At 42.6% G+C, this 19,391-nt stretch overlaps 1 protein-coding gene and 1 long non-coding RNA gene across 3 annotated transcripts in view; one reads left to right on the top strand and one right to left on the bottom strand.

Moving 5' to 3' along the window:
• LOC110389446 lies at positions 404-1,676 on the bottom strand. Its single transcript, XR_002433219.1, has 2 exons — positions 1,162-1,676; positions 404-961 (listed from the first exon to the last, which is right to left on the bottom strand). It is a non-coding gene; the product is annotated as an uncharacterized LOC110389446 (long non-coding RNA).
• TJP2 (tight junction protein 2) overlaps positions 1,958-19,391 on the top strand; it is a 63,629-nt gene continuing 46,195 nt past the window's right edge. Inside the window, exons 1-2 of one of the 2 annotated variants that reach the window (XM_021379883.1) lie at positions 1,958-2,110; positions 12,891-13,011. The gene's annotated coding sequence lies outside the window, so the exon portion shown is untranslated. The remainder of the gene's footprint in view (positions 2,111-12,890; positions 13,012-19,391) is intronic. The other variant, XM_021379882.1, reaches the window with a different exon arrangement.

The following is a 19,391-nucleotide window of genomic DNA, read 5'->3' as shown; positions in this document are numbered from 1 at the left end:
TGCATGGTTGTTCCGTACGTTAACTCATCTTGCCGTGTTTCTTTAACACTCCTGAAGTCCTTTAGCAGCTTCAGAAACGGGACATGGACCTGTTCTGAAGATCTCATAGGTGAGTAGGGGATGGAGAATGGCTGGGGGTTGGGCGGGGGGGGAATAATGTTTTAATTACTTTCAGCTTCAGGTTGATGGTTGAACTCCATCATTGTACTAACCAGTTCTGGAATGCGTGGGAGTCTGCAGGAGCGAGTCCTTGGAAGGAAGGCAGAGGCCTGCCAAAATACTTAGAAGAACACTGAAAATAAAGAAGGAAGCATGGGAGGGGCGGAAGACAATCAGGAAGAGATTAGCTGTGCCCAATGGCTGGTGGTGCTGGCAGGACAAAGGGGAGACCAGGGGCAAGCTGTGTCATGCCATGGCGCCTTTGGGTATGGCATTTTAATTTCAGACTGCACACTACGATTTACATTAGTTTAACACTATTATTTTACAATTTTAACTTATCAAGCAGATGTTCCAGTCCCTGTTGCTACTGAGACGTTGTAACTCCCATGCAAAGATAAGAAAAAGTTATTTGGAGTCATGTAAACTGTACTGTTGGCCATCATAAAACAAAGACAAGATTTGTGACCTCTTCCAAAGGAGATGGGTGCTGCAGCCTGTTTACCAGGGGGCAGAATAAACAGAGCTATGAACAAATACATTTTTTTCAGTTGTTGATTCCAAACCTTTTCTGGAGTTCAGGTTAAGGAATGACAGACAAAATTTGGATCAGGATACAACAGGTGCTTAGCGTGAGCCATACAGTGCTGCTGCTGCTCCCTCCAGTTTGCTCATTTAAAAAAAAAAATACTGTCCTGGTAATTATGCCAAGTGATCAGTATTACAGTGAGTAGTTCTGTAAGCATTGTTTGCTTCCAGAGGTAGGTTGTTATATCAGCCACTTGTGTTCTCTGCTGTTCTACTGAAAAATAAAAAGGAATAGAATTAAGTCAGTAGCATTACTCCTCCTCAGGACTTACCAGCACTGAGCATCATGCAGCCACCGCTGCTGAAGTAGCTTCAGAACAGGAAAACATTCAAAGAATGAACAGATGAAGTTTTAAAATATTCATTAAGGAACAAAGACACCTGACACAGTGTGAGCCAAATAATCTGGCATACCTGGGTGTCAGACCACGCTTCCAGTCCTTAATGCCTTGATTCAGGCTGTTGTTGTACTACTGATGGCAGAGCCTCTCAAGAGCTGACAGAAAACACTGAGTTGCTGAATTAGGTCCTTTTCCTCACTTGTTTTTGCTGTTTAGAGCGTTTAGAGTACTATGGTCGCTTCAAGAATGCTGTATGCAGAGGCACGTTAATTATTAACTACAGCTACCGGTTTGCCTTTTGAAAATAACATCTGAATCCAGTCTCAACGTGCTGTCATTAAAATAGACTCTCTGCTCCCCCTGCCTCCTTCCAAAGTCCAGCGCCGGGGCGAGGAGCGGTGTTTGCCTTCCTTATCTCGGTTTCTGCCTGAGGCTCCTTGTGCAAACAAACCGAGCGAGAGGGAAACGAGGTCTGAGCGAGCGCGGAATGCTCCGGGAATCCGGAATATTTAGCCAAAACCACCTGCCCTTGAGAAAGGGCGGATGGCGCGCTGCCAGGGGGCTTCCGAGCCGGTTCTGTTTCACGGATTAATTTTAGAGGAGCTCTCATGGCGAGAGGAGATAAGGGATTCTCGGTGACACGCGTGAGAAATACGACTCCAAAGAATCTTGCTCGGGCTGTTTGGTTTCGCCTTCCTCCTTCCAGCTGCAGGACGGCAGAAAGCCGATCCCGGCCGAATTCCAGCCTGAAGCACCGGGGCGACGGGGCGGGACGGCGCTCCCGCTGCGCCGCGCCGAGCTGCCCGCCCCGCCCCGTCCTGTCCCTTACCCACCGCCCCACCTCGGGGCGAGGCCGGCACCTGCCCCAGGAGCCCGCCCCGCTGTTCCCCCGCCCTCTCCCCGGCAGGAAATCGCTCGACTCGGCGGCGCGGCGGGGCAGGAGCGGTCGCAGCCGAGCCTCGGCTATCTGCAGCCCGCTGCGGGCCGGCGAGACGCCTTCTCCGGCTGCGCTCCCTCAGCAGGCGAGTAGCCCCGGGGACGCGTGCGGCTCCGGGTCCCCTTCCTCCTTCTCTTGGTCGGCAGGAGCGGGGCGCGCACCTGGGGCGGGCGGGGAGCGGCTCGTCGCTAACAGGATTAGGCGGTTCTCGGTGACTTTTTCCGTGCTAAGTACTTCCCGGGAGAGCGCGATACGACGTGGGAAGCGGCGGCGAAGCCTCGGATGAATCAGGGATTTTGTTTACCCGGTCTCGTCCCCTCCGCGGGGGCGGGACCCGGTAGGCGCCGAGCCGCGACGGTGGGGTTGGGGCTGCCTTTGTTTTAGGCGAAATTCCTCAGGTCTTTATGTTGGCACGTCCTGAGTGGATTCCAGCCGTGCCTTGGGCTGTGGCTAACTGGGTCAGGGGAAGTTTCGAGTTAGCGGAGCTGTGAAACAAAGGAGCGAGCGGCATCGGGAGCTGGCCCCGCGCGTCGGGCCGGGGGCGGCGCTGCGGCCCCGGTGCGTTGTGCTCGCGTTGTCCGGCTGCGCCCCCGCTGCCGTGCGCCCGCTCTCTGAACGTGGCCCTGCTTCAGACCTGTTCCCGCTGCGTTCTTTCGGGGTGAAAAAGTACGCGCTGTTAGAATACGCAGGGATCAGAAGTAGGGATCCTTCACGCGGGTTATCTGGACACCTTCCTTCCCCCGGTGCGTCTCTCTGACTGTCGTTCCTCTCTGGAATCTCTGAGTAACTTCCTGCGCTCGGGGCGTCGCTGGCGCTGAACGCGGCGGCCGGGCAGCGCGGGGGGGCCCGCAGCCGCGCTCCGGTAGGGGCCACCAAAGGGCTTCGCTTTAACCTCTGGGCGCAGCCATCGAGGTGGCACAGCGACACGTTGAAGTGACTTTGCTTTTTTTTTTTTTTTTTAATGTAACCAAATTTGATTTTCAAGGTAGTTATTTAGGTGTGTGATTCAGAATGAAATAAAAAGCAGCAGCTGCATGTGGTACGGCTGAGTAACACTGAAGCGTTCAGAGTTGAAGGCTCCAAGTGCAAGCTCCTCCAGCAGCAGCAGCACCTGCCAGCTGCCGCAAAGTCTGGGGGTCAAGGGGCTGCATTAGCGCAGGAAGTTTGCATGTGCCCGTTTATAGGGCATCAGCGTTCTCAGAAAGAGCTGGAGTTGCTGTGTGTGCAGTGTGCATGCGTAGCATTTAGAGATGGTGAGGTTTGTACTCGGTGTAAGCTAGTGCTTACAAGAGCTTCCATCAGGCTCCGGCGGAAGCTTTCTGCATGCATTTGACTTGTAGGTGAGCTGACTGTTATAATTGCTTACAGACTGTTATATGCAAAGTTTCTCTATGCCCTCAGCACTGCATTCGCTGGCGCTGCAGTGACTGCGCATCCCTTTGTGACAGCTGCCGTGGGTCAGGCACCGTGATACGCTCCGGTGGCACCAGGCTGCCCCATACTGAGTGCTGTGGGACCAGAGACAGACATCGGGGTTACGCAGGGGATCAGGGTGATCCCAGCACTCTGCATGAACTGTAATCTCAGCAGAGCTCCTCAGAATTGCACCATTGAAGTAATTAAGCGTCTGATACTTTTTTGATTGCTCGATCCCCCCTTTCCTGGTTTGGTGTCTGTGAGGACAACCACGACATCTTTTGCTGACGTGGCTCCCAGAATGAAATGTGTTGCTGCACCTTCATAAAATCAAGATGTGTAAAAGTGTCAGAAATTTCCTGAATTATGGTAATCCCTGAGTGGGGAATGACAAAATATTCCAGGACGGCTTCAGAGCAGCCTTCAGCTTGGTGGGAATTCAGAGTACAGTGAGCATCTCTGTGTGCCCACAGCCACTGGCAGCGTCTGTCCCCAGCACTCCTTGTGAGGGAGGGAAATCTCTTGTTACAAGGCTGCTCTGTTTAATTGCTACAACAACAGTCTCAAGGACAGTGTAACTTTCATCAGGCCTTGTCTGCATCAGTTATGCTTTTGTAGCAATCTTGGAACCAATCCTTCCAGCAAAGGGGAAAAGAAAGCACTGGCACGGTATATAGTTGGTACAGTTTGCTGAAGTTGGAGACTTTCCTGTCTGGCTTATTTTCAATTGGGTATGGGAGAGAAAAAAACAAAACACATTAAATCAGTCATGGTTCCTTGATATCACCTGCATAAGGCCTGTGAATCCCAGACACCGAGTTACAGTGGACTGTGAATTTCAGCGGGCTTCTCAAAAATGAGACCATTGATTTGCAAAGCAAACACTTAAGGCAGTGAGGCTGCAGGGCACAGTTTGTAGGTCTGTGTTCTAATGTGGGTCTTGCATGGTAGTAGAGAATGCCTGCGAGTGGGGAGTGGCCCGAGGGCAGCCACACCACAGTGGGTGTTGGTTTTCATGGCCACGGTGATGTAGGCACACCAATTCACATCATCTGTCACAGTAAAGGTTTGCTTTCAGCCCCGTGGCCACGTACTCCGATTTCTTTGGGAATTCCCAGAGAAGTCTTCAAGTCATTTGCTTCTACCTGGATTTCTGTCACTGATGTTTTTGTCAGAACAGAGCTGTGGAACCATGGGGTGCTCTTCTTAACTATCTGAATCCATCCTCAGGAGAGCAGCTCTGTGTCAGATCCATGTCTCCTCCCTTCTTGCTTCTTGTTCCCAGGCAAGCAAAAGCAAAGCTTCCTCTTGTCCTTTAACAGTTGATGTGTTTTTTTTTACCAGTACTAAGGCTATCCCTACAGCTCTGTCACACTTCAGAAAGTACTTTTTTTTTTTGTGAATAGGTAAATCATGATTTATTACTTGCTGCAATTAATTTATTGTATTTATTTGTATGTTTCCCAAACAAAGCCTGCATTTAATAGTCAAAGCTGAGGTTACTTTTGTTTTAAATGTTGCATAATTAAAGCAGGCGCTGCTTATAGTGTGGGAATGGAGCAGCTTTGTGCAGCTGTGAGGACCACTGCAGGTCACTTCACTTCTTAAACTGTTACACTTGGATTGTTTTTTAGTGTTTTTGTTTTACATCAGATTACGTTTCTGCTTCAAGTGGGAATGCAGAGCATGCTGACTCCTTTCTGTCCAGCATTAGATGACGCTCTTGCAGCTGCGAATTTACTTACAATGTTCATGATCCGAGCTTAGAAAATCAGGGAGCTGTGGGAGCTCTGTCTGTTATCTTGTATGCCATCTACCCTGCTGTATATTCATGAGCTGCGTGTTTTGTTTTAGGAAACATGAGCTACCCAGAGCTTCCTGAATTTAGGTCAGGTTGTCATTGTGTATCCGAGTGTTAGAACCTCAGAGATAACTGCAGTTCCTAATCTGCAGCTGTGGAGAGGATGAAACTCGTTAGTGCTGTATTTTAACATTTATAACATCATAAGGCAAAAATACTGTGTGATGTGATATTAGGGTCGGTAAGAAGCATGTGAGGAAAAAGGCAGAAGCCCGTCTGACAACTTCTTTTTGTTGTGATTTTTCCTTTCCGTTCTGTTGTCGTTGCTTTTTTTGCCCCACCAGTTAAGAGCTGCTTTTGGGAAATCTATTTCTTACAAGCATGCATGTTATCTCAGGTGTGGTCTCCATATGCGTGAAATAGTGGATGTAGGATCGCAGCTTGGAGATGACTGTGCTTGCATTAAGCCAAGCATGAGATGAGGTATTTTGGACTTTTATTTTTCTTCAGATTGGCTCAGTAATGCTTCTTGCAGAATCTTTCCATTATTATTCTGTCACACCAAACCAGTTCTTTAACATCAGCCCCCACTGCAGTGATAAACTGAGCTCAGTAGTGCCTGGCTTGATATTACCCAAAGCTTCATGTGTTCTTTTTTTTTTTTTAAGGAAAATCATTATACCAAACTGATAAATCTCTCCTGAATGCCGCTGTTGACAGCAAGACTGTCTGTAGTCCAGCTTGCTCTCTCTGTTCTAACATCTGCTTCATCATCTAGCTCTGCTTAATAGCCGGCAGATTTGACTACTGGTGTCTCTAGCCTCCTTAGCACAACTTTGTATAAGCTGATTCTGAGAATCTCCAGGAACATATGGGCTGTTTGGGAGAGGGATGCTCTCTAGAGAGGGGCCAAAAGCAGTTTCAATCAGGGAAGCTGTGTGAAAGAAGTTTCCAAGTCCTCCTCTTTCTGTGAAATTGCACCTTCGCTCCCCAAAATCTGAACCCCGATGCTCCTTTGCCTCAAGACTGTTTGTAGTTTTACATATGTACTGATTGTTTCCCGTACTGTTCTTGTCTGTACAGTCCAAACAAAACATATGTGCTCTGCAGGTTAACAATTGTCAGCTGTTGTTATTCTTGTCACGCAAGAATAAGTGTGTAGGAGAAGGCCTTTGGTTTTTTGCTCTCTTCAAGACAGAATTCTTTGCTCTGTAGGTGTTGGAGACTGTTGTTGTTGTTGTTGTTGAGAGATGAGAAAATAAAGGATTCTCACTTTCCAAAGACTGAAAGTAATAATTTGCTACTCTGGGCTATTGTTGTCTCTTTTGGAGCTGAGTTTGAAGTGACTGAAGATGTGATCGGTGTGATCGTGTTTCTGTCATCAGTTTTTACAAGAAGCATGCTGTATACCTTGTTAAGAGAGTACGACTCGTTTTCATCTGTCAAGGGTTAGAGCAAAAGGGAGCTTTTGCTTTGTTCTCATAGATGTTTCTTCAGGGCAGAAAGGAGGTTTTGTCATTTTTTTTCCCCTTTCCCTGAAACGTGTCTTGCTTTGCACTGTAGTTGAGTGTAAAATTTTTGGAGTGTGAATGAAAATATGCTGACTTCTGAACTGCTCTTGAAAGGTTGAAATCATTGCCCCTCAGACTTTTTTTTTCTTTTTTTTTTTTTCTGTTTCAGCTAAGGAAGCGCAGAAAAGAATGGGAGACTTGAAGCAGATTGAGGAAAAACTAACAGTTTTCATGGGTCCTTTTCCCCTATAGATAGTATATCTTGATAAGACTGTGACAAGCGTTCCAAGCTTACTGCTGCAGTGCACTGTATCCATTTGTTAGAGATGCATGTTACTGGATATTCTTTATTTTGTGAACGCATTAGTAATTAATGTGAAATCCATGGGGAGAAGGTTGGCAGAGTACAAATATATTGAGTAACCAAGTAATCTTTTTAGCTGAACTTCTGGGCGGCTTCTTGATGTTATCTGTGTGGATATGGCTGAGGGCCATGAGTTCCTAAAGTTGATACAAATCCTTTTTTTTTTTTAACAGCTTAGTTCTTAGATTAAGTTGGTTCGCTTGTATAATTTGTGCCCAGTTAGGAAGATTGCGTTGCATCCTTTCACAGAGCTAGAAGAAGGGGAGTGGATGACATTCCTCAGCGGGACACAATGGATGAAAGTATCTTTTGTTTGCTCTGCAAAAGTAGACCTTTGTTAACAATGGATGTACTATAGTAGCTTTGAATTTCTGTTTCAAATAAATTTGAAAGAAGTTGATAAACTGTGTCAGTCTTTACTCGCTCTAGATAGCCAAAAGCAATTCTTGGAAGTAACTCATGCTTCTTGTATGGGTTTGGTTTTGATCTGTCTGTGCACAAGGCCAGCTGTGGGGCACACGCTCAGTTAGAATTATTGGTCTTTCCCTGGGAAACAAGAGGTAGACCAGAGGTGTGCTGAATGTCTTTCAGACTTCGCTTAGGACTCTGTCTCTGAAAAGCACTTTGGGGAAATTTTTGTAAGGAAGATCTGTTCCTTAGATCTATGAGGGAAAACTTCAGGGTTTAAAAAAGTGCCACAGAGAACAGAAAGAAGAACCAAAAGTGTAGGGAAGAAATTGTAGTGATAATGATGTTGATAACAAAACTGACTTTGAAGGAAGATTGGACTTTATCAAAATGTTTTTGTGTTTAGTAAAATTGGGTATTAAGATAGACTACTGCAATTAGAAGGTTCTCAACAAAGTGGAATTGTCAAAAAAAAAAAATGGCGTACTTCCTATCTTTTCCTTTCCTGGTCAGCACTGCTTTTGCAGTGGACCTCCGAAGCTATCAGAAGTTAAGATGCATGCAAGATTAATGATGTCAGCTGTGCTTAGAGAATTCTAGTAGTACTTCACTTTCTTAAGCTTCTTAGTACTTTCTGTACAGATGTTTGTTGTTGTAGTTAAGTGCTTTTTTGGACCTGCAGAAGTAATTAATTTCTTAATTTCTGTGTGTTTCATATGTTAATTACTTTTCTTAGTACATTGCAAATTTTCTGACTCTATATTCCTTATATGTAGGTACGTAACTAGGTAGGTGAAAACTGAAGGTTTCCCTCTGCCAGTTATTTGTAGTGGTACTCCTTCAAATTAAGAAACGCTTAATTTTGTTTTGCTCTCCAGGACCAGTCCCATAGACCGCCTATTAGTATTAGTTAGCAGTGGCTCTGCATGTATGTGTTTGTGTGAACGTAACCTACACATTTGACTAAATATTTAACACCAAATGTGAGTGATACAGGAGTGTAAGCAGCAAAGGACCTGGCAATTGTTATACAAAGAAGCTGTCATTGAGCTGAATCTTTTACAATATAAATAATGAAAACTTATGTTTTTCATCTTAGAGGTTTATAAATGCAAAATGAAGTCACCCCAACGGAAATACAGACATGCCCAGTAATAGTGTTTGACTAAGCTACAATGATGTTCAGGAGTTGTAGCTAAGGTCTTTAGAAGGACCTCATGTCCCACCTGTTCTTTTAGTATTTCTGTATAAATATTACGCACCTGTGTAGAAATATAGCTGAAGTTATATAAAAAACATTTGTATTTACCATGTTGGGGTCTGACTAGCATTAAAGCAGTTCCCTTGTTGGTCTTTTCTGCAATCAGGTAAGGCTACTGTGGTTTGAAGGTGCTGCAACATTTCTGACACGTCACTGTTCTTTCAACTTCTGTATCCATCTCCACCTTTGCAGGTACTGCCTGGGGCCACCTACCTCACAGCTAAAACAATTTTGTTATACTAAGTGGCTTCTGGCATTGTGTGAGGCAGAACAGAATGACTAGTAGGTATCCTAATGGAGTCGTTAGCTTTCTTAATTCCGTCACAAGGCAAGTAAGGGAAAGTTTTTCCATGCCATTTTTGAACAGTTTAGATCTCACTTCCAGCGCTTTCTTGGTTCTGAGGAGAAAAGTTGAAGAAAAAGCTCTTGGTCATCCTCAGTGTCTAAAAAAAGCAACAAAATGAAGTTTTTAGTGCAGATATCTGTCATTTGACGAGAAGTTACCTAGTGTTCCATTAGTACTTGGAAGATTATAGGCAGCAGAGATTTAGCAAGGGATTAGTCAATTGGAGAGTGTGCATTATCCGGCCAGGCTTAGAACCGTGATTGTCTCTTCAATCATTTTCATTAGTGTCTTATTCAAAGATCGAATTATGTAACAATGACGTTTCAGGGGAATCTGGTAGGAGTTTTTCTTTGTTTTGTTGGTTTTTTTCTTCTTTTTTTTTTTCTTTTTTTCTTTTCTCTCTTGCTAACTCTCCAAGCCTGGTAGAGGGGGCAAACACATTATTTCTATGCTTCAAACTTGCAGCATGTTTTGAAAAACAGCAGTTCAGATGAGTGAAGAGGCATGACTTCAGCTGCAGAATCTGCATTTGGATGATAACTTAGCTGCTGAGAGAGGCAGAATGCGCTACAAGAAATATATAACTATTTTAGAAGCAGCAATAGGAATTACTCCCCTTAACAAGAGGGAGCTGCTTCCTGAGGGCAGACATGCAAACCTGTGGCAACATCCAGGGTAAGTGTGAAAATGTTATCAGGGAAAAACAACAGGAAAACCTGCGCTCACCTTGCAATTTGAAAACTTTTCATTAGAAACGAAGTGTGTCGTTCAAACAGGTAATCTTTTTTTTTTTTTTTGTACCTTCAGTACAGTCTGTCTTCTGCAAGTGTAGTGAAACGTTGTGGTTTTGTTAGGGATTTCTGTGTACTTTCTGTCCCTGGCTACCAGAATAATCAGAAGACATTATTCCTAAGTGAGGAATTTGCTCAAGAACTGAATGAAAATGGAATAGTTGCTGTTCTATATTTTTTTAGCTTTTACTGCCAAATCTGCTATGTGTGTGTCTGTCCACTCCTCAGACTGCCCTTTTTGAGAAAATGTGTACTCTGCTTTTATCCATGGGAGAACTAACAGTTCCAAAAAGTGGAAAAGAAAAACACTTTTCCACATGCATGCATCTTTCCTTCTCTGCTACAAAGCAAGAGTTCTTCATACCTAGGAATACGGTTTTCCTAAAGGAAAGTTTTAGTTATTAGAAGATAAATTAGTTAAGACTACTAAATATTCAAACTGTGAAATGCAGAGCATTCTGTTTTGTTTAAAAGCAATACAGAATGCTTCTTTCTGCCACACAGTTCAGTATTAGGTTTCAGAAAGCCTTGTTCATCAGCGTTTCCCTCAAAAACTAATAGCGTGAAAAGGAGATTGATTATTTTTCTAGCCCACCTGCCCCTGTACATGAAGCCTCAATGGATGGGCATCTTCACAGCCCTTCTGGTCCCTCACCTTCTTATTCTGTGTTAGAACGTTGCTTTATTTCAGACATGGCACAGAATGCATGAAGCTTTTGTTCAGGAGTAATGATTAGACACGTTTCTGCTGGTTTGGGATAGTTTTGTGTAAGCAAGACTTGAAAGAGAATATTGAAGAAAAATGTGATTAATCTATGACTGATGCACTCTGTTATTTTTCCACAAGAGCGCTTCCTCTAATGGTGACAGTGACAGTGAAAACAATTCCAACCCAAAGCGCAAGATGATTTTTCAGTTGTATCACCAAACCTATAACAAGTAGTCTAGCAGATATATCAATGCCAACAGATTCCGAACTTTCCACAGGTTGTTCCTGTGGTTTTGATATTGTTCTAAAGAGTAGTTGGGCTTGTTGTTGTTGTTAAACTTTGCCTGTTAAAAGGGATTCTCAGTACAGCATATTTGGACATGGGACAGTGAAGTGTCCTAGACTGTGACTTCCTTTGATTGTTCATGTATGTTATCTACAAGCCAATCTCTTTGAATTTTGCAGCCACTCCTTATATGCTGACAAAAGACTTATATGGTTGCTCTCAATGCGTTGAGGAATTGTGTTGGAAAGGAGTGGTACATTCTTGCAGAATTCCTCTTTGTTTTCAAGGGGGCTTGTTTGGCCAGAGACACATCTTGAAACAAGCAGTCCAAAAATGAAACCAGCATCCATTATTTTTTGTTTTGTGACTCAAACATGTAGCTGCTTAGCTGTTGTCTATGACTGAGCATCGGTATAAAAAAAGACAATATCCTGTTAATCTCTGTTTTTCTTTCCAGTGTTCTTAATCAGGCATCTCCCTCCTTTCACAGAGAGGTTTAGTTGATACAATTGTTGTATACACTTGGAATTCCAAGCTGTTTAAGATGTATTTGGATTACAACTGGATTTGCTATTCTGACTGCTTCACAAAAGCAGAAAAGCTGTTGTCATTGGACTATGATAGGGATCCTGTTATATTTTCATTGAATCTTTCCGGGAGCTAAAGGCTGGTAACCAATAATTGCTGCAAAGTAAAAGTAAGTTCAAGAAAGAGAAGAAACACTGATCTTCTTGTAGATGCAGGCAGCTTATTCTGTGCAACAGGAATAAGCAAATTAATAACTCAGTTTGTTAATATCAGCTTGTCACTCAGCTTCTGCCAGGTTCACAACAGAAAAAGTCGAAATAAGCATTTTAAAAGTGTGTGTGTGTAAATTTAGATCATAAAACAGTTTCCAAAAGCTAATACTAAGTGTAAGGTGTAGAGGTCCTCATCTGGTGACTGTTCACTGTGCACATTCAGGTGTGTTCCTAACTTCTTCCTTTACTGCACTTAATTATCTCCTGAGATAAAAATTAACATTGGAGCATTGGTGCCAGCTCCAGTGCTATCACCTGAAAGTTTTGAAAGATAAATATATTATTTTGCTAAGGCAATTATTTGCATTCCCATATCAAAGGCATTAGAAAATATGTTTTCCTATTTCCATTTTTACTTGTAATAGTGATGTGATTTCTGTGTAAGATGGACTTTCATAATTTTCGATATCTTTGCATGGTGTCGAATCATGACGTTAATGGTGATGTGATTTCATCTTTCTTGTGTAACTTTCCTACTGCTTCCAAAAGAGTTGTATTCTGCATACAGCCTGGAACTATGAAGGCTGGAACACTAAAGCTACAACAAGGGGTGGGGAGAGGAGGAGCACTCTAACAGAGATGCTGAATGGCAGCTAAAATACTGCTTGTGTGAAAGGAGGTTAATGGAGGCCTGCTGAGCAGTCCTGAGCAGGGAAGGAGTAGGCAGTGAGGTTGCAGCTGGCAGGTGGAGCTGTTAAATTACCAGCTGAAGTAACTGAAATACATGTATTTGTTCTTTCTGAGGTTATGCTCAAGATAGAATGCTGTTACTTGTTTAACTCTGTACGATCAGACTAAGTCAAAATTAAAAGCCAAAATGCCTTGTGATGAGTACAAGAGCAACAAATGGAAAATGAATGTGCTTCTTGTCTGTACCTTATTTTGCTTGCAAGAATGCCTTGTTCCCTTGTGTGCAGGCGTGTGTGATTGCTTGATGAGGGTCAGTGCTTGACTTGATGTTTGTAGCGCTGCTGCAAGTGTAAATATTGATGAGTATCTCCTTTTTTTTGAGCACTGTTTCAACCTGACTGCTAGGGAAGCTTAAAGCATGCCAAACTAACCAGGAAAATACATTTTTTTTTTATCTTCTTTATCTGAAGGACCTGGGTGTCCCAGGCTTTCAGTCACTCTCTTGTGATTATATGTAGCTAAAATGAGACTTTGTTTTTCAGGGAACAAACTACTGCACTGCCATCTCCTTGTGAGTGGAACTGGGAATACAGCTGTACATCACACCCAGAGTATTTCACTGCAAACAGACCAAAACTCTCAAAAATCAACATTTCTCCCAAGGTACTGGTCAAGTTATGTCGGTTGGAACCGCTCATTAGTTTGAAATGCTGATTTTTTTTTGTTGAGTGCTATCTGTACTGTTCATTCTTTTAGCTTTGTGTTTAAAAGGTTTTATGAAGCTGTACTCAACAGAGTAATAACACTGAAACAGAACTAGTTCTTCTGGATTTCTCTAGTGACTTAGAATGAATACATGCACGCTTACTGAGAGCTCGATGATGTATAACAGGACTGAAGACAGACTTGTGCAGTGAACTCAATATTGTGCTAAAATTATGCAAATAATCTTGCACAGGCCTGGACTAGTTCCTCTCTTTGCTAAACATTGGTAAAGATTAGATTTACTCTATGATGGTGTCTTCAGCAAATATAAATATTCAGCATGTGTTTGGGAATAAATAAATTACTTTAAGCACAAAGGGTAGTATTAATGGAAATTGCTTAGTAACTCAGTACTGCATCCTGAGAAACAGAATAGCCACACACAGAGTTGTTTTGCTGCATATTTTCGTATAGTACATCATTAAGGTAAATATAGTCTTTTGGCATCTTAACCTTGCAATCGAAACCTTTTTTCAAGTGCTTTCAGAGAGAATATGAAAAGCGTGCTTAGTATTTTCTAAGTCATCAACAGATGACAATTATAAGAGAGCAAATGATCTTCATGCTGGTATTGCAAAACTGAAAATTGACTTATCTTTCATTGTTGAGAGACAGATAGCTATAGGTGGTTTAGTAATTTACTTGGAGATGTGGGCATCAGTCACTCTGTCCAATTTGTGATATGCATAGGTTGCTCTGAAAGTAATGCCTTCTGTTTATTGCCATGCAGACTACATCAGATACAAAGAGCACAGTAACACTATTGGATAGAGCAAATACAAAACATAATTTTTCAACATAGTCACCACCATTAGCCGTGCATTTTTGCCAGCGATGAACAAGTGCCTGCATGCCACACTCATAAAAATCTGCATGGCCATACGGAACGTGGTTTGTCCTTCACCGGCGCTGCTGAAACGCACCATCCACTGCTTCACTGTGTTCACATCCACTGTTTGGTCTCCGTAGACATTCAGCAAGTGCTGATGAATGTACTGGGTACCATTTTTTTCTGCATGGAGGAATTCAATGACAAACTTATGCCTCATCCGTACTTTTATGTCAGACGCCGTTCTGTTAGACTGCCCCTTTGCTGGCATCTGTCACACATGTAAGGGAATGCTGGTGGGAAGGTTCAGCCTCTACTGCTGTACCACCACCATCTGCCTCTGACGTCATGGTCCAACATACAGGAGGCAGTACTTTTGGAGCAGTCCTCATATTTAACCAAAGCTAATAAGACTCTAGAGGCATGACAGAGAGACCAAGAAAAAAGTAAGATGTATTATATAAAATAACAAACAAGCAAGCCCTGTTTTCATAGGAAGCTGTGTGGGAGAAAATGGTACGAGAATGTCAGTGAAGCGTAGATAGGCAGGAACATCCCAGTTTGGCTCTCTAGCAGACTTTCTAGCCATATTTCCATGAGATGAAAAACTTTCATGTTGTATGGTATGCAAACCTTACGTCAGGGAATTTGGATACTAGCACGCCCAACTCAGAGCAGAATTCCAGGGTCACTTATGCGCTCGCACTTATGCGCTCGCACTTATGCGCTCACACTTACTTATTTATGCAGAAGAAGATGCTTCAGAAGTTATGTCCAGCCACCCAGCTTGAGACCTACCAAGAAGTAGGTCTCAAGTCCCTATCTTGTGGGACTGGCAAGTGAATGATTAAGGTGTCTGTGTCCATCTGCTTTCTCTCCTTGCTCTGCTCTCTATTCTCCCTTGCAGTCTCAGCAGCCAATTTCAATCCTTCCTGAAGAGCAGCACCCAGAAGGAGGCACAGTACCCTAAACCGGGGCTCTACTATTACTGAATAAGGCTGCAGAACTGCTTTGTTTCTTAACAAACTCCTCTACAGGACGTTTGCCAGTATAAATAAGATAGGAAGAGGCAGAACTTTGAAGCAGAGCTTTAGTGCTCTGAAGGACTGACTTGGCTGAAGAACTGCTGTCTGGAGCTTTGTTTTTTAAATTAACCTCTGTGTTAGGAAAAAAACAAACAAGAATGTTCTGCGTATGTTACATTTTGTGCATTCTCCATATTCTTTTGTATGTTCTAAATAAGCATAATGATCTCCATGAGAATGGGATCTTTGCTTTCTTTACTGTGCTGTCTTAATTAATTTGTGCTGTAAGAATTGATTACCATGGTAAAGTTTTTGATGTTGTAAGGGCTTGACTTGTAGTGAGGGATGGCAAATAAATTGCTAAAAGCAGAAGATTGTTTCACTGCTTTGCAACGAAACAGAGGAGAGAGGATTGACTAAGATGAAAGCAAAATGAATGTTCAACCAGAACGTGCTCATATTACTCCTTCTGCATAAAATGGACAAGTTCAGTGTGAAGAAGAGGTCCTTTTGAGTGTTGATGAGCACTTTTGTATGATGTTTGAGGAGAAGAATAGTGCAAACTTGTTGAGATTTGTTTTAAATAACTTTTGTGTTTTTTTTTTAATAACCATTTTTATAGCTTCTAAAATAAATGGAGGTGAAAGTGCGTGTGCTAGAGGAAGTTTTAATTTTACTTACTCTACTGGTGAATTGACTTTATCATAAGAGAGAAAAGATTTCAGGTAGAGTTAATTGCTAAATCCCTGTCTCACGCTCTAAATTATGTCCCACTATTTCATTTGGTTATCAGTGTACTTTTAAAGATACTGCCATGCAGTTTAAAACATTGCAGATGCAGATGTGTTTAGAATAAACATGTTTAGGATAAATAGAAGCTGTATTTCTTTATTCTCTCCTCTATCATTTTTTCTTACTGCTTGTTCTCAAACGCCTCGGCTTGTTCTTGTGCTGCTGTTTTGTTTTTTATTTTATTTATCAAAAAATAAAGGGAAAGGGCATAGAGATGCTATGTATCTTTATGCTAACCTGTATACTAATTCACACATTCTTTGCAAAGATGTAGCAACATGAAGCAAGCAGTGTCTTGCTGTTTTTCAGCAGAATAAACCTCTGAAATCTTTGTGTGAGATCTAGTAGACTTGATGACCAAAAAGACTCAAAACTATTAAGAAAAGTACGCTATATATTAACAGTCCTTGCTACTATTGATTTCTGTAGTGCTCTTCCTAAGTTGTTCATCATATAACATGTCACAATACATTTTTCCCTACTTCTGTGAATTTGAAATTAATTAGCTTAGAACTGTGTGACATCACACTCCAAATGAAGCAAGATCTTTAAATTTTGTTGATATGAAATTTCTACGTTGTGAAATATCTAAATCTGTATGTGTAGGTTGTAAAAAATAAAATCCCATGTAAAGGTCAAAGGATGTGGCCAGGTGAGCCATAAAGAGGTTTGTATTGGTTATTACCTCAGAAAAAATACGTGTGAAGTGTGGGATATGTCTTTGCTGGGCTGTGCTTCTTACAGGGAAACCTTTGCTTTCTAAATTAACAGAGTGGGAATTACTGCTTTTGAATATGGAAAGTATGTATATTTGTGCATCCTTACAGGCCAATATTCCAGACCCTACAAGCTGCATATCAAAATCTTTTTGCAGTGTATCACAAGCTGTACTTCGGAAGCAGAGGCAGGGGGCAAGATGATGAATGTGTGGCCTTGCTTTAAGCTGGCACTAGCACTTGAGTCACGCGGTAGCTCAGGAATGATGGAATCATTCATGTGGAAAGGAACCAGAGGAGGTTTCTAGCCCAGCCTCTTCACCAGCCCAAGGTCACTGGGTTGCTTGGGCCTTTACCCAGCAGGGGTTTAGAAAGCTCCAAGGTCAGAGACAGCACAGCTTCTTTGGGTCCGTGGCTTGGCTATTTCCATGGGGAAAAAAATATTCTCCTTACATCCATTCTGAACCTGTCTTGTTTGAGCTTTAGTCCATGCTCTCCTGTCCTCCTGCTATGCACTGTGTTAAGATGCTGGGTTGCATCTCCTCGATCTCCTCTTGTCAACATTGTTGGGTTGCTGTTAGGTGCCCCTGCAGCTATCCTTTCTCCCGGCTGAACAACCCTCCTGTTGCAGGGTCAGTGCTCCAGTCCCCACCATCTTGGTGGTCCTCCATTGGATTCACATCTGCACGCAGTAACAGCTGTGAAGACAGTGTTTGTGGCTTTTTCAGTCCCTTCAAGACAGATTAAGATTGCTGTGCCATTCATGTGCCTTTTCCCTTACTCGATGTAGAGCTGTGTGTTTGAACCATATGTATGCCCTGAGCAGTTAGAGAGTCAGAGGTCAGCTACCTACACATCCTCTAATCCTGAAGGTTGAGTCTGTTAGGGCCTAGCTCGCTATATAAAGAAGCGGACATAATTGGATTTATGAATCATTTAAGTAGGACTGGGCTGACTGATTTGTGTAATTTTGCAGGCTGATGACAAAAAGCAGTCTAAAGAGATTGGAGGGGAAAGGGGAAAGGCTGTTTGGCAACATGGTATTTTTAGAAACTTCTACAGTGCTTTTCATCAGAAGATATGAACACTTGCTTAGAAACAAAAGCAAAACTGACGTGTGTACTCAGTTCAACAGCTGGACTAGCAATCTGTATTCCCAGTGTCTCTTACTGAAATCAGTTCCCAGTTCTGTAAAGTTACTATTGCTGTCTAGCACTATAAGTGTTAAACTCCAGCATTTAAAAATAACTAAATAGGTGTGATTGTCAGAGGAACTAGTTAAAAGGCTTGACTGGATGTGTGGATGGGGCAGGAAGAAGCAGAGAGCACCTGCATCACAACAGTGTGCTGCAGGCAAATTGCTGAACAGCTGTGCTTGGTTGGCAGGAGTAACCATGAGAGGCAGCTGCATGTTTAAATTTGCATTCCATAGTGTAATGTTAAATGGATGTTGCCTCCAGTGGTGCTGGAAGCAGCACGACGATTGCATTCACAGTAGCATTAGATACTTTATGGAATACATCTTAGGTTTTGCATGACTCAAGCTGCAGCAAGTGATCTCTTTAAATTAATCTACATGGACTGTGGCAAACGATGTCTGCCTTGATTACTTAAGCTGAAAGTCTCAATGGGAAATGTGGTCACTGGAAATTATTTGCATGCATGCATCTTACACAGTTAATGATAAGTCATTCCATGAAAGTTCAGCATAAAATCTCTAAACACCTACATAACCTTTCATGAAATCCCTGAATGTAATACTGTTTTGTACAGTTACTGCACATGCAGAACAGCTGTTCCTAAACACTTAGGAGGACAGAGCTGCACATTTTTAGCCCAATTCATATGATTTTGCCACGATATTGGTAACCAGCCTTTAGTCTCCATGAAACCGTATCCTTTGGAAGATGGGTTTCAGTTGTACCCACATCTTCCGCTTCAAAGCCCTTCCTCCAGACACTCACTCTTGGGTGTGCAGAGACCTTCATAGACAGAACAGACCATCCTGCTGGGTCTCTGGTCCCTCTTCTGCTTTGCTGCTGTCACAGGAAAGTTTTGGCTAGACTGTGGGTATTCTGTGTTAGTCACTTCGTAGTCCACTGGGCAGGGTCTTGTTGCCTTCCGTATCTAATGTATCTGGTTATACACTTAAAGATGCGCTTGTGTGAGCTGTAGTTCAGGAAGTTCTTTTATTTATTTATTTATTTATTTATTTATTTTCCCCCTTTCTTTCCTACAGCTTGCAATGCAAGAGAATAGGGATGCTGTCCTCTAATGAAATAGCTGTAAGGTGAATTGGGTACCTTAGTTACCTGCTTTCCTTTTCCTGTAGCAATTCTGTAGCTTGTGGTGCTAGAGATGTTCCTGCAGCTCTTTTCACTGGTTAGACTGCCATATTTTATCTTTCCACTTCTGGTTTCATTGGCATCATCCCCCCCCTCTTAAGGCCCAACAACATATCTGCATTGGGGTGATACCTTGGTCAAAGGCAAGAAGGTACCCAGAAAGGCCTTAAAGTCTCTGCAGACTAACTTCAGGATGAGTAACTTGTAAATTTTGGTTGCACTGATTGTCACATCAATCTGTCACATTGTTATGAGCGTCTGGAAACTTTGCCAAGCTCAAGTGTGAGCCTGAGCATCAGGCGTCATAGCTCAAGTTTTCAATTATCTGCAGAAAAATTACGTGCCCACTGTGCTTTTATGAAGAAACATAGGAAATATTCTTAAAAGCCCAAATGAATTGTTTTCCATCTGTTATTACAGGAAAGTGAATGGAAATAAACTGATAGGCACTTCCTAGGTGATGACTTGTATTAAGGAACTAAAACCAAGTCTGTTTTGCTTGCATAACTGTGATCAGTTCCTGCATCTGTGCTGCATTTACCTCAGTCTAGCTAAGCATGTTAACCTTGGC

Source organism: Numida meleagris, chromosome Z (assembly GCF_002078875.1).
Source record: "Numida meleagris isolate 19003 breed g44 Domestic line chromosome Z, NumMel1.0, whole genome shotgun sequence".
In the NCBI taxonomy this organism is placed as follows: Eukaryota; Metazoa; Chordata; class Aves; order Galliformes; family Numididae; genus Numida; species Numida meleagris.
Note: the sequence above shows the minus strand (reverse complement) of the source record. Positions and strands in the feature narration are given on the sequence as shown.